This window comes from Zootoca vivipara, chromosome 8 (assembly GCF_965207765.1).
Source record: "Zootoca vivipara chromosome 8, rZooViv2.hap1.1, whole genome shotgun sequence".
Taxonomy (NCBI): Eukaryota; Metazoa; Chordata; class Lepidosauria; order Squamata; family Lacertidae; genus Zootoca; species Zootoca vivipara.
This window is the reverse complement of record NC_142591.1, coordinates 49,390,735-49,397,318: the sequence shown is the minus strand read 5'-3', so window position 1 is coordinate 49,397,318 and position 6,584 is coordinate 49,390,735. Positions and strand designations below refer to the sequence as shown.

The window sequence follows — 6,584 nt, the reverse complement described above, 5'->3', positions numbered from 1 at the left end:
CTCCGTGCTTTTCCCTCGGAGCCGGGGCTATAAAAGGATAAACAAGTTGGTGGAGTCGCCGCCGACGCTGCCGTCTGTCTGCTCCTCTCCTTGCTCTGCCTTTTTGGCCGCCAGTTGGCTTCGGTTTGAAGAGGTGCCAAAGAGGAAGAAGAGAGCAAATGAGCCGCTCCACAATAAAGAGGCGGAGGGCGCCAGAGTCTCCTCGTCACAAGGTTGATGGGGGGGAGGGGGAGACAGAAACAGCGTCATTTGTGTCCCCTCCATTCCAAAATTGGTCCCTACAAATCATCCCTCCCCTACCCGAGTTAAAAGAAGCCACGTTTGGCCTTAATATCTCTGACGACACGGGCCAGGAAAATAATACGCGTCAATACATTTCTCAGGCTTGGACGTGCCACCAGGCACTCTGTTGTGTTTGTTGCAACAAGCTGGCATGGCTCCTCCTCAGGAACTTGTCATTTTCCTTCTGTTTACACTGAAGGTTCTTCTGCATTGAACCCTGGAGGGGGAGAGGCAAGGGGGCTTGACTGCCGGAGAGGCGCTTGCTGTTTGCTCTCGTTTCTGTTTTGGCTGGAAGGAAGAACGAGGGCGGCCCACAGAGACTTGCCTCTAGCTCCTTGCTCTCACTTGCGGGCTTCCTGCATTTCTGCTTCCTCCTTTGTGTGCACAGTTGCTCAGAAAGTGTCGGTGTCTGGCTCCACGGTAGAGGAAGGAGTCTTTTTTGCACGTTGTTTGTAACGCAGCAAAGCAACACAGGGCCTGGCTTTTGCTATCTCCTGTTTGGTGTGTGTGCCAAAGTAAAGGACCTCTTGTGATGGCTGCTGTTGACCTTGAGGCAAAAGCTAAGAGATGAATATCGAAAGGGAGTCAAGAATCTGTGATTGCAGAATGTGGCCTCCCATTCAATTTGTGATTACTGGCTAGTCTCCTGATCTGACCTAGTTGAGAGCCATTTATATTTGCTCATTGTTGTAGTAGTGATTGGAGAGGGCCAGTTGTATTTGGAAATATGAAATACCATGTATGTTATTTATAAGCAAGATAAAAACAAAACCACTCAGCACTGCTTTTACATTTCATCTAAGAAGAGTAAAACATTGGGTGCAAAACATTTTTTCTGCCTAAATTTATATTTTTTTTGAAGCATTTATTTGAAGCCTTAAGGTTCTCATAGTGGCTTACAAAAATAAGTACTGAGAGGTATGCTGCTGTCAGACTTTAAAATATTAAACACACAACAGGTAAATATATTGATTGTGGCAAGGGTGTATAAAGCAAACTCAGGTAGCTAGTTCTTAGTTACAAAGTTCTTTCTAACTGTTAATTCTAGAGAGCTAGGTAGGTGAAAGAAGCTTCCTTTAGTTCTTTCTCTGGTCAGTGAATGGGGTCACAGTGGTTTTTCTCTTGCAGCCTTCCAGTGACTCATGGTTTATTGGTCAGTGGAACATGTGCTGCCTACCAGTTGCAGTCCCTGGGTAAGGGAAATTGAGTTCCCTTTAGCAAATATTGTTAGATTTGGTGCCAAAGTGAAAGACCTAATGTTGCACTTGTCACTGTGGAACAAATTAAACCTGACTTCTTATTTTGCTGAAGGTCTGTTCATTACTGGCAGAAGTGGCCTGATCGTATTCTTTCTTCATATGCCTGTATCAGCTTATGGTAGTTGTTGGTACCTAATGTAAGGTGGACAAAACATACAACAATATTAACAAGCACATGCTTTGTCATGTTCCAGACAGAAGAGGTACATGAAGGGCCTGTGGGAAAACATCCATGAAGAAATCGGGGGGGGGGAGGGAACATAACAATGATATATATGCTCTTGGCTACCAAAAAGCATTGTTGCCCCCCACCCACCATAACCTCACTTCTGATAACAACCCCACATCATTGATGCATGGAACACTGTGCTGTAGAACTTAGATCATATCAAGTCCACATTGCCTTCTTCCTACCCCAATGCCTAAAGTCACAAGTTAGGGTTGCCATATTTCAGAAAATGAAAATCTGGACACAAAAGTTGTTGAGCTTTGAAATTGCTGAAATGTACATGCAGGGAGGGAGAATATGAATGTGAATTTTAAGTTTCCATTTCAAAATTCATAAACTTCCTGAAATAGCTTGTATACAAGTTATAGTAAGTAAAAACATTGGTTTGCAACCAGTTGAACCATTTGTACAACTTGGGTGCATGATCATAATTTTAGTTTCTTTTTTCTGATATGGTTGGTAGAAGAGAAGTGGATAAGGGACAGTTACCTCAGCTTCTCTGTTGAATTCAGTGAGATAATTTTACATCACCTATCTCAGTCTATCTTGTTGCATAATATTACATTGGCTCCAGGTGCAGGACTGACGTTGGAAATGAGTGTAGAATTTTACCTAAGCTTTTTGTTTGTTCCCTTCCACACTCCAGTTTTGACCACGTTTTCTTCTTGTGCTGGCATTGCCAGCATAGTAGTTGTGTCAGTGTTGTACTACTGCTGGCAAGACAGTAATACTACACTGGTGTGAATACACTATACCAGCATAATGTCCTGCTGGTGCAGTAGAATTTACCGTAATAGTAATTCTATCCTTGCCCAGCAGATATAACTTGATGATAGGATGTCTCTGTTTAGACTTTTGTTTTTTAAAAATGTTGCTTAGTTTGAGGCCTAGTACTACAAGTGCCTTTTTATGCAGTTTTTCAAGGTCTTGATGAGTTTCATTTAAGTTTTCCTCAGTATAGTACTGTATCTGCAAATATTTGAAGGCATTTAGACAAGATTGCCTTTTTTGCAAACAAAAGAAGTGAGGAGAAAAATGTTTCCAATTGTGTTTAAATATATAGCTAGAATAAAAAGTTTCTAATGTCAGGAATGTGGTCTATTATTTTTAGACCTGACCTCACTTGCATTTTCTCATGATGCAGTAATTACAGCTAAACAAACTCGAAGTCATGTCTGAGAATTTGCTAGATTTACATAGTTCACAATCAAATGTCTTAATTCCAACAATAATATATAGAATGCCTTTCATTAAAAAAATTAAGATGGTGCACAACAATTATAAAATACAATAAACACAACACAATACTGAATAATTATAAGAATTATTGGCTCATGTTAAAAAGTCATTGTCACAACAGTAAATGATGATGTCAATAAGCCTTTAGTAATGCCAAAAAATAAAAAAATTGGAAGGCTTTCCAATAATGCATTGGTTCTTAAGGGCTGGCCCAGTTTATGTAAACACATGCATTTTACAATGGGACTATAATAACTGCTTTATTAATTGTGGTTTGTAGTTGCTTTTACAGTAATATAAACTAATGTTTCTCTGACTATGGAACTAAAGCAGAAAAAAATAAATATCAGAAAAAATGCTTAAAATATTGTGTTTATTTTTACTTCCCCTTGTGTGCCACCATGAATGTATACTTAAAAGCTTTGGGAATAATAATTATTACTGTTAAATTTGAATTCCACACTTCATCCAAAGATCCCAGGGCAGTTCACAGCAGAAAAATACAAATGGGAATACAAAATATTGTACACAATAAAGCAAAAATAAACCAACAACCCCCCCCTCCTACAAACACATTTAAAAAGCCATAGAATGTTAATCAATTAGAATGTTATTAGTTCTGCTCCCTCAATTTTTTAAGTTTATAATATAGAGAGTCAGCAATATTTGATTATTCATCCCTGAAGGTTATCTGTACAATAGCAATATTGTTGGGTGGTAAATTATTATTTACAGTATTGCTACATCATGTTTTCAAAAGCTTCTTGAATAACTTCTGAATGGTATTTCTGAGCCTCATACAAAAGCCATATAAATTCTGGGATCAAACTAAATAGTGCAAAGTTGTACTATAACTGCTTACTATTTTAGAGAAGTATGGAACAGTTGTTCAAGTATATTTAGGCTGTTATCCTAACTACCCTTGGCAGTTTTATATTGAATTCTATGTGAGTTCCTTCTGAATGAACGTTAATAGGCTCTGAATGTGTAATCAAAACCTGTATTTGACAAACTGTTACTCTGGATTGTTTTGTTGTTGTTGTTGTTGTTTTAAAAAAACCCTCATTTTCCTCCCCTATCTCTCCACAGCAATTTACAATGCAGTTGTAACTATGCCTACTCAGAAGTATGTCCTATTGAATTCAAAGGAACTCCCAGGTAAACAAGGTTAGGATTTCAGCCTAAATATCTGAGAATCCCAAGGAGTTTCCATTGCAAATTTATCCCATTAAATAGGTGTTTAGTTCACAGACTTGCTCTCATGTAGATCATTTCTATTTCTGTGTGTGTTTCTTCTTTATCTGCAATATATATCAGTCATAAGCAGTGATTCATAAACAGCTGATTTATTTTTTGTTTTGTTTTTACAATCCCACCTCCCACAGAGGCACCAAATGTCTATTTAATTACATTTAACTTTTAAGTCATTTCAGGGTGTGTGTGTGTTTTTTTTTTTAAATGTCTCATTCCACAAATTGTCATGTGTTCTCAAAGGCTGGATCATTTCTATTTCTTGCTCTGCCTGAAGCAAGCAATGGAGGAACTTTAGTTTACTGAAGGTGGGTTTGGAGCAGTATGGATCATAACACATGTATACTTGTCCACCTACCTACATAACCTTTCTCCTGCTGCTACACAGCACAGTACAGTGGTACCTCTACCTACGAATTTAATGCGTTCCAAACACACATTTGTAAGATTGAATCTTTGTTTTAAAGATATTGTTTGTTTCATTGTGTTGCTTTTTTATATTGTATACCACTTAGGATTTTTAAAATATTAAACAGTTTATAAATGCTTTAGAATAATTCACTTTATTATTTTACAGTATTTCTGTGATGATGATACTTGAAGAAAAATACAGCCAAGGAAAGATAGGCCAGAAGGCTTTTTCCTAGAATTACCTTTTTTCTAGGTAAGTGATTCCCATTTTATTTCAGTAAGTGGATTGTTTTAGTACAAAATAGGGCTTTGGTTAAGGAATATTAATTAGAGAATAGTTGAAAGGATACAAAATTGTTAGGATTTGATTGTATTTGAGGTTGCAAACTCTTAAGCCCTGTTCCAGTACTGGTAATGCCAACTTCTTCAGCCTAGGGTTTTAGTTACTAACAAATGTATTTAGGAGCCTGTCCCTACTCTTAGCATTCCTATGTGGAGAAATTGTGTGGGTGGATTCATACGGTACATACATACATACATACATACATACATACATACATTCATTCACAATCTCTGCGGGAATATCGTTACCGCCTGGCTCCTAATTTGCCACTCTAGAAGTTCAGAGTGAAGAGGAAGGAGAAGGATTGTGGGATCATGTTCTTGCCCCCTCAGTGCCAAAAGATGTTGCATTCTGTCCAGACTGTTACACTTTTTTATCTTCTTTACCCCCACCTCCAAACAATAGGGGCATCAGTTGTTTAAGCCTCCTTCTTTCACACTCTTTGTTATGGTCAGAGAGATATTAGACCTGTAACAATAGCTATTGGATATGTGCTGATCTTGAGGTGCTGTGCATGATTGCTGCCCCATTTTCAAGGGCCTGACAGGTTCGTTGCAGTTTCAAGGAGATGAGGTATTCTAGGATTTAAAGTTCATCTTTGGCCAGTTTTGTTTTGTAGACACTATGAAAAAGTTAACATTGCCTCATGGTTCTTCCCTGGTAGAATATTCTTTTCTAAGTTCAACATTCATTCATTGTTCATTCACACAATTTACAATTTATTTGTATTACATTGAGAGCATTGATGACTGGTATACATTGAGGACAGCATTGTAGAACCGTAAAAGCAGTTCTCATACATAACTCAACATTAATTCATTCTTCATTCACACAATTTACAATTTATTCGTATTGCATTGAGAGTACTGATGACTGGTATACATTGAGGGCAATAATGTAGAACTGTAAAGACAGTTCTCACACATAACTGCATTAGATTATTTGACATAGAACATACACCACAGTGGATATACCAGTCGTCAATGCTCTCAATGAAATACAAATAAATATACCTAACCTAATACCATACCTAACTGATAGTATTGTGACAAGATGTAGGCACGATGGTACTGTCTGATAACAACAGCAGTCCATCTTCTGTTGAGTGTTGAGCAAAAGTAGACTATTAAACAAGTGGCACTGCCTCCCATTTACCTTCCAGGATATATTCAAGGTGCTGTTTATTCATCTTTTTTTTTATAAAAAAAACTGGCTTGTGTTTATATGGAAGAGTGCCTTCTCCAGTGTGAACATTCCTGGTCCATAATATATCTTGTTTTGAACTCCTATTCAGTGCTGCTGTGGTATGCTACTAAGACTGGGTCAATTGTAATAATACTGCCAAGTGGTTTACAAAAATGTTCTGCTTGATTTGTACTGTTAACAGTTTAAAATTTAAGTGATGTTTTTTAATTGCACACTATTCTGCGTACCTTGATAAAAGCACAGCTTCTAAACTTTACAGAGAAAAGCAGAAGTCTAGCAGGACTATTGTCCTGTCAGCTGGCAACTTTTTGTGATCTCTACACAAAAGCAATAGCTTTGTAATATACTACTATCATTTTTCATG

At 37.7% G+C, this 6,584-nt stretch overlaps 1 protein-coding gene across 9 annotated transcripts in view; it reads left to right on the top strand.

The window, feature by feature from the left end:
- Positions 1 to 6,584, top strand: part of PCMTD1 (protein-L-isoaspartate (D-aspartate) O-methyltransferase domain containing 1) — a 37,183-nt gene that overhangs the window by 749 nt on the left and 29,850 nt on the right. For 4 of the 9 annotated variants that reach the window (XM_035125078.3, XM_035125074.3, XM_088675485.1 and 1 more), the window contains exons 2-3: positions 4,099 to 4,167; positions 4,838 to 4,924. The gene's annotated coding sequence lies outside the window, so the exon portion shown is untranslated. Of the gene's footprint in view, positions 1 to 1,415; positions 1,476 to 4,098; positions 4,168 to 4,837; positions 4,925 to 6,584 lie in introns of those variants that run through there. The other 5 variants (XM_088675486.1, XM_035125075.3, XM_088675487.1 and 2 more) reach the window with 2 other exon arrangements.